The following is an 8,461-nucleotide window of genomic DNA, read 5'->3' as shown; positions in this document are numbered from 1 at the left end:
TGATCTCAACTGTACCATAAGGAAAAACATTAGTAACAACAAAAGGACCAACCCACTTAGACCTTAACTTACCACTCATGAGTCCAAGCCTAGAATTATACAATAACACTTTTTGCCCAACCGTGAAGTCCTTAATTATCATGCTATCATGGAACTTCTTAGTCTTTTCTTTGTAGAACTTGGCATTCTCGTAGGCTTCTAGGCGGATCTCATCTAACTCACTCAGTTGCAACTTTCTTTCCTCACCAGCTTGATCCATAGAGAAGTTGCAGGTTTTCACTGCCCAGTATGCTTTGTGCTCAATCTCCACTGGAAGATGACATGCCTTTCCAAAGACAACCCGATAAGGAGACATTCCTATGGGTGCTTTGTAGGAAGTCCGATGTGCCCAAAAAGCATCATCAAGTCTGGTACTCCAATCTTTCCTGCTTGGCTGCACAATCTTCTCTAAAATTCTCTTGATCTCCTTGTTAGAAATTTCTACCTGTCCATTGGTTTGGGGGTGGTATGGTGTGGATACTCTGTGTACAACCCCATACTTTTTATGCAAGGCATGCATTGATTTGTTGCAAAAATGGGTTCCTTGATCACTAACGATTGCTTTAGGTACTCCGAACCTGCAAAACAGATTAGATTTGACAAAATCTGCAACAACCTTAGCATCATTAGTTCTAGTGGGCTTGGCTTCCACCCATTTTGAAACATAATCAATTGCAAGGAGAATGTAAACATAACCAAAAAAGGCAGGAAAAGGGCCCATGAAATCTATGCCCCAGACATCAAACACCTCATAGAATAGCATAGGTTGCTGAGGCATTTGTTGTCACCATGTAAGTGCACTTCCTGCTCTCTGACACTGCTCACAAGTGCTACAGATCTTCCACGCATCTTTAAAGATGGTGGACCAATAAAGGCCACATTCAAGCACTTTGAGAGCTGTCCTTTGAACACCCATATGACCTCTCGGTGCAGAAGAATGATAGATTTGCAGAACTGAGTCAGTCTCATGATCTGGAATCTACCGTCTAATTACCTGATCACTGCATAATTTCCACAAGTAGGGGTCATCCCAAATAAAATGCTTAGCATCACTTTTAATTTTATCTTTTTGGGCCTTAGATGCTAAGGGAGGAAAAACAAAAGCAACAAAATAATTGACAATGTTAGCAAACCAGGGAGTAGAAAGAGAATCAGAAATACTATACAGTATATACAAATGATCATCCGGGAAATCATCCCGAATGGGTGAATCCTCATCAGACACACGTTCGATCCGACTCAAATGATCAGCAACTAAATTTTGTGCTCTGCTCCTATCACGGATCTCCAAGTCAAATTCTTGGAGCCAGAGCATCCATCGGATCAACCTAGGCTTAGAATCAGCCTTCTTTAACAAGTACTTTAAAGCTGCATGGTCAGTATAAACAATAATGCGAGTATCAAGCAAATAAGAACGAAATTTTTCAAGAGCAAAAACTATGGCTAGTAGCTCTTTCTCAGTAGTAGTATAATTCGCTTGGGTAGCATCTAAAGTCCTAGAAGCATAATATATCACCCTAGGCAATTTATCAATTTTCTGAGCAAGGACAGCCCCTAATGCATAATTTGATGCATCACACATAAGCTCAAAAGGGGCTGTCCAGTCGGGTGCTTAGATGATGGGGGTGGTAGTCAGTGCTCTTTTGAGGCAATCAAAAGCCTCTTTGCATTTATCATTAAAGTCAAACTCCACCTCCTTTTGCAACAAGTTGGACAGTGGAAGGGCTACTTTGCTAAAATCTCTTATAAAGCGCCTGTAGAATCCTGCATGACCAAGAAAAGATCGCACCTCTCGCACGCAAGAGGGGTAAGGCAATTGTGATATAACAGAAATTTTTGCAGGATCTACTTCAATGCCCTTATTGGAAATAATGTGGCCTAAAACTATACCTTGCTCAACCATAAAATAACATTTTTCAAAATTTAGAACAAGGTTAGTTTCAATGCATCTATTCAAAACCTTTTCCAGACTATCCAAACAGGCATCAAAAGAGGATCCATATACAGCGAAATCATCCATAAACACCTCTATCCAATTTTCTAAAAAATCACTAAAAATATTGATCATGCACCGCTGGAAGGTACCAGGGGCATTGCACAGGCCGAAAGGCATTCTCCTATATGCAAAAGTGTCGAAGGGGCAGGTGAATGGTTTTTTCCTGATCCTCAGGAGCAATAGTGATTTGCATATAACCAGAAAAACCATCAAGGAAACAGTAGTGAGATTTACCTGCCAGGCGTTCAAGCATCTAGTCAATGAATGGCAGGGGAAAATGGTCCTTTTTGGTAACCTGGTTTAGCCTCCTATAGTTGATGCAAACTCTCCAACTGTTCTGCACCCGAGTAGGAATCAGCTCCTCCTTCTCATTTTTTTATCACGATGAGGCCAGTTTTCTTCGGGACTACTTGGACGGGACTCACCTATTGGCTGTCGGAGATAGGATAAATGATTCCAGCTTGCAAAAGCTTGGTTATCTCCTTCTTCACTACATCAAGAATCACCGGGTTGAGTCTTCTTTGTGGTTGTCTTACTGGTTTAGCCTCATCCTCTAAATTTATTCGATGCATACATGTGGATTGACTAATACCATGAATATCCGCCAGGGTCCAACCTATAGCCTTCTTATGCTTCTTGAGAACAAATAACAGCTTCTCCTCTTGCTCATCAGCAAGGGAGGCAGATATAATTACTGGAAAACTTTTGCTATCATCCAAGTAAGCATATTTTAAATTTGATGGCAAAGGCTTCAATTTTGGTGTGGACGGCTGGATAGTGGTAGAAAGAGATGGTTTCTTAGCCTGTATCTCATAAAGAAAGTCAGAGGTATGTGTACTGCCTAAAACATGGTTAGTTCTATCTGACTCTATAAAATCAATCTCAAGAGGTAAAACATCACCAGACATGTAATCAATATCAATTTCAGATTCACTCTCAGCATCAAATTTAGACATATGATCAAGTACAATTTCAGACTCAATTCATGAAGAGTGACAGATATGCATATTAGAATAAAGATCAGTCATGTATTCATCAACAACATGGTCAATTATTTCTGCACAAAATACAGAAAGATCTTCAGATGGGTGTTTCATAGCATCGAGAATATTAAAATGAACAGTTATATCACCAAACTCCATAGATAGTGTGCCTGCATATACATCTATCCTAGTTCTAGCAGTTCTCATAAAGGGTCTGTCTTGAATGATGGGAACTGATCCTTGAGAAAATCCCTCCTCCATATTCAAAATATAAAAATCAACCGGGAAAATCAGTTCACCAACTCTAACTAAGACATCCTCTATGAAACCAGTAGGATAGGCAACACTTCTATTAAAAATAGATAGAGGCATAACACTAACAGAAGCTCCTAAATCTAGCATGACATTGTCAAACTTATTGTTCCTTATAATACAAGGTATGCTGAATGTACCTGGATCTTTACATTTTTCAGGGATTTGGGGGACAGATTTACCAATCAATGAGGAGACATTTCTGCCCATACTAATTCTTTCACTTCCTTTAAGCTTCCGCTTATTAGTGCACAACTCTTTCAAGAATTTAGCATATCTTGGAATTTGCTTTATTGCATCCAGTAGAGGTATGCTTACCTCTACTTTTCTAAATGTTTTCAAGATCTCCTTCTCTGCCTCTTCCATTTTTTTGTTGGAAATTGCTCTTGGAGGGAATGGAAGAGGGATATGCTGCTTCTGTAAATCAGAATTACCAGTGGAAGATTCACCTGCATAGAAATTGTTAGGTAACTTACTCTTTAAATTTTCGTCATAATCTTTTTCTGGAGTAGAGTGAAGTTGGGCAGGTTCATTTGTGGATGAGGAAGGTGCTACTGGTTGGGGTCCTTGACACTGCTTTCCCGACCTCAATGAAATGACACTCACATTTTTGGGATTCTGGACAGATTGAGAAGGCAGCTTGTCAGAATTCTGGGACTGTTGTCGATTTAACTGTGTAGCCAATTGTCCCATCTGATTAGTTAAGCTCTGAATGGAGGCTCTGGTCTCTGGTTAAAACTGCATGTTTTGCATAGTCATTTGCCTCACAAGTTCTTCAAGGGAAGGTTGCGGAGGAGCCTCAACTGTTTGCTGTTGCTGGGGCTATTGTTGTTGTTGGATAGGTGGAGGAACGTATGGTCTGCTTGGGCCAGCTGCATTTTGGAAGGAAGGGGCAGACTGCTGTTGTTGTTGTTGAGGGCTAGACCATCTAAGATTAGGGTGATTCCTCCATCTGGGATTGTATCTATTGCTGGAGAGGTCATAATTGTTCTACTGTGGTTGATTTTGCTGCTGAGGTTAAGGAGGTCTATTGTAAATGTTTGCAGCATAAGCTTTAGGCTGCTCAATTGATCCAGGTTGCTGCATAAAAGGGAAAAGGTTTATATGGTGGTCAGCAGAGGAGCATAAACCACAGACTCTTGTAACAGGTACAAATTTTTTATTCAAGGCTAGCTGGGTTACCAGGTTAACCAAGGCATCTAGTTTACCTTCAAGCTTCTTATTTTTAGCTGATGCAGATGAGTTTGTGGCTACCTCATGCACTCCTCTAATGACTATAGCATCATTTCTGGCACTAAACTGTTGGGAGTTGCAAGCCATCTTCTTAATTAAATTCCTGGCTTCAGCAGGGGTCATGTCTCCTAGGGCTCCACCACTGGCAGCATCTATCATGCTTCTCTCCATGTTACTGAGTCCTTCATAAAAATATTGGAGAAGAAGCTGCTCCGAAATCTGGTGGTGAGGGCAAATGGCACATAGTTTTTTGAATCTCTCCCAGTATTCATATAGGCTCTCTCCACTGAGTTGCCTAATGCTTGAAATATCCTTTCTGATGGTCGTGTTCCTGGAAGCAGGGAAAATTTTTTCTAAGAATACTCTCTTGAGGTCATCCCAGCTCATGATGGACCGTGGAGCAAGGTAATAAAGCCAGTCCTTTGCCACTCCTTCTAAAGAATGAGGAAAGGCCTTCAGGAATATTTCATCCTCCTGGACATCTGGGGTTTTCATGGTGGAGTAGACAATATGGAATTCTTTCAGATGTTTGTGTGGGTCTTCACCTGCAAGGCCATGAAACTTTGGAAGCAAATGGATCAGTCCAGTTTTAAGAACATATGGGACATCCTCATCAGGGTACTGGATGCATAGGCTTTCGTAGGTGAAATCAGGTGCAACCATTTCCCTTAGAGTCCTCTCACGAGGTGGAGGTTGTGCCATGTTCTCAAAATGTTCACAATCAAAATGTTCAAAATTATAATGCTCAAAATCAAGATGTTCAAAATCTCCAATAACAGAATGCACATACTCTCCAGTAACAGAATGCTCAGGATGCTCAAAAGGTATAAAATGATGTCTAACTAATCTATGAAATGTCCTATCTATATTAGGTTCAAAGGATTGTAAGTCAGATGGATTGCCTCTAGTCATACACTACATTCAGCATGCACACAACTAGTTGTCTTCTTATGCAAGTAACAATGTAGGTTTGAACTACAGCTACCATTAAATGATATCCAAATGACTTGAAATTTTGTGAGCAAGCTTGTAAAATGATGAGAAGACAGCCCAAAAAATTTCAAACGAAAATTCAAAGTCTAACTATAGAAGCTAAAAATGATAAGTTAAGAAAAATAAGAGAATAATACTTGGAAAATAAAAAACTTTTGACAGAATTACAATTTTTGGAAGAAGGAGACCTCAGTCGGCCTACGGCGGGCTGCCACGACATGGAAAATTTTTTTCTACCCCGAATACATATAGAGTAATAGTGATTCTGATAACCGGAGCAAAAGTTATGGCCGTTTGCAGTTTTGACAAAAATCAAATTTGCTACATTTTGGGAACTTTCAAATCTGACCAAACTAAGGGCTCAAACTATTTTTCCCACAAAATATGGATCAAAAGAAGTGACTACAAAAAAAATTCAGCCAAAAATAACAACTCTTGCTACCAAAACAAAAAATCCCAATTAATTCAGCAAGGGTGGTCTCTAAAATCCGTCGCTTAGGGATTTCCACTACTACCTTGTTTCCCAGTTCAACAAAAGTGGTCGCTAAATCCGTCGCAACGCACTATTCACAACAAAATACAAAAACTACGAAGCGCTTAACAGAAAAACTAAAACAGAACACACACTAAACAAAATAACAAGATACTAAACAACAATAACACAATACTAACACAACACGAAAGCATTAAACGCAAAAAAACTAAACATAAAACACGAATCACTAGCTATTATGAACCTTTGGACATTGCTCCCCGGCAACGGCGCCAAATTTGATCGAGGCCGTACCCGAATCAAATAAACATTAAAATGCGGTAACTAGGAAGTGACCCTAAGTCATTTCCCAATGAGCAATGATAAACCAAATGTTCATAATATACCAGCAGTAACAGTAACAATGGGGAAGTTATTTGATGTGTGAATTAAAGAACAAGTGAACTGGAATACGAAATTAATAATTGTAAAAACGTGTTGTTTCCTTTGATTCAGAAGCCATTCTCTTGTCCTAGGTTATGAAGAATTCGTCCCTAACAATTAACCACTTAATCCAGCCCTATTTTAATTTACTAAGCGAAAATCAATTTAGGGTTGTCAATATGTGATTAAGCAACACATACACCAATTAACTCCTTGTTCATTAAGCATGAACGCAATTTAGGCACAGAGGCAATTAATCGAACACGAAGCGTGCACAGATTAACAGAACACATGTGGGTTAATTGGTGAAGGGAAAACTGCTAGGAAACCACATTATAAACAGAACCTCGAAGAGAGTTAAGCTTCGTCCTCAGAGGGAAACAACACCAAAAATTTAGCCTTCCATAATTTCTACCAAAAACAAAAAATGCAATTGAAGCTAAAGGCAGAAACGTAAATGAAACTGAAGGCAGAAGAAGAAATAAAAACGAAATTGCAATTAGAAGCAGAGAATGGAAAAGTGCATTGCGTGAACAATAACAATAAGCTCAGAAAACGTAAAACCCTAAACCCTATGCTCTGAATAATAGCCTAACAGAATAGCCTTTACACGAATTCCAAGGCTAATATTTATAAGGGTCACTCAGAGTCACTGGGCCCTATTACATTATTCTGGCCCAAAACGAAATAAACACTGAACAACATAAAACAAAATTGCAATCTCCTAATTAAAAATTAACTAAGGTAAACGTTGCTTTATTTGCCCTCTTTAAGTCCACGACCAAAATCCGGATTAAGCCCAATGCTTCATTAATTCCTGAAATTAGATTGAAAACATCAAATTAGCTCAATGAGCCCAAGTAATAAAACTGCCTAATTAATTTGACAATTAAGACTAATCAGTAATTAAAATGGTGCTAAAAGGGTTAAGAAATAAGAGAAAATAATGGCACATCACTCATCATCTCTCTTTGATTTTTATTCCACCAAACAAGGTCTGAGAATTCGTCTGCTACTACACCTTCTGATCTTCAGTATAGTCATTGTAGGAGAATACATGCTCAATCTTCATCTTCCAGTTAAGGTAGGCATCTGGGTCACTCCTGCCTTTGAAAGGAGGTACGCTGAGTTTTACTCCCTCAATTTTGTTCTACCCCTCTATTCTTTATTGCCTCGGTCCATCATTGCCCCATTTTTTCCCACCATAAGGTCTTCCAGCATTCTGATTCATTTGGTTCTCTAGTCCTTCTATTCGTTCGTAGAGCTTTTCATTGTTACAGTTCAACAAATGTTGTATTTGTGTAGTCATCACATCCAGTAATAAGCACTGAGATCCGTCCAATTGATGATATTCACCACCACTGTCACTAGCTCCTGCCATAATTAAGGAACAAACAATTTTGCAGTAATTTTAACAAAGGTTACAATACCTTTCCACACTTTACTCACATGTTTCTCTCTTTAATGGTAGTTCACTCGTGTTTGATGCTCTCAATATAGGTTTTTGTGTGATGTTTTTCACTCTTGCCTTTTACCACTCACTCCCTCTTAAGTTCCTGGATGAATCAAATTGAACGCACAAAGGTAATAAAACAAGAAAGACAACTTAATTACGGAATAACAGATTGGATAACGAACTAACAGATTGGATAACAACCTTGGATAACAAACAAACTAACAGACTCAATAACAAACTAATAGATAGAAGAAACAAAGAGTCAATGAAACTACTTGGTTACAGAGAACACGAAAAAAAACAGAAATAGCACAAATGACCTGTAAACTTCAAATGGGCATAACTTTTGCTACGGTTGTCCGTTTGAGGCCCACTATATGTCAAAACGTTCCGAATTCAGAGGAGAATACCTGGGCAAATCCTTGGCCCACGATTTTTGCCAAAAGAACCCCTCTAACTGCCTCAAATTCACATTCAAAGATCAAACACCTACCCTTTTGTTTAACTTTCTACAACTCTTTTTTTATAATGCT

General features: G+C 39.0%; 1 non-coding gene across 1 annotated transcript; it reads left to right on the top strand.

Annotated features, from left to right (window-relative positions):
- Window positions 1-4,780: 4,780 nt before the first annotated feature.
- LOC112998927 (small nucleolar RNA R71) lies at window positions 4,781-4,887 on the top strand. Its single transcript, XR_003264106.1, has one exon. It is a non-coding gene; the product is annotated as a small nucleolar RNA R71 (small nucleolar RNA).
- Window positions 4,888-8,461: the final 3,574 nt, after the last annotated feature.

The sequence above is a fragment of the Glycine max genome, chromosome 13 (genome assembly GCF_000004515.6).
Source record: "Glycine max cultivar Williams 82 chromosome 13, Glycine_max_v4.0, whole genome shotgun sequence".
In the NCBI taxonomy this organism is placed as follows: domain Eukaryota; kingdom Viridiplantae; phylum Streptophyta; class Magnoliopsida; order Fabales; family Fabaceae; genus Glycine; species Glycine max.
Note: the sequence above shows the minus strand (reverse complement) of the source record. Positions and strands in the feature narration are given on the sequence as shown.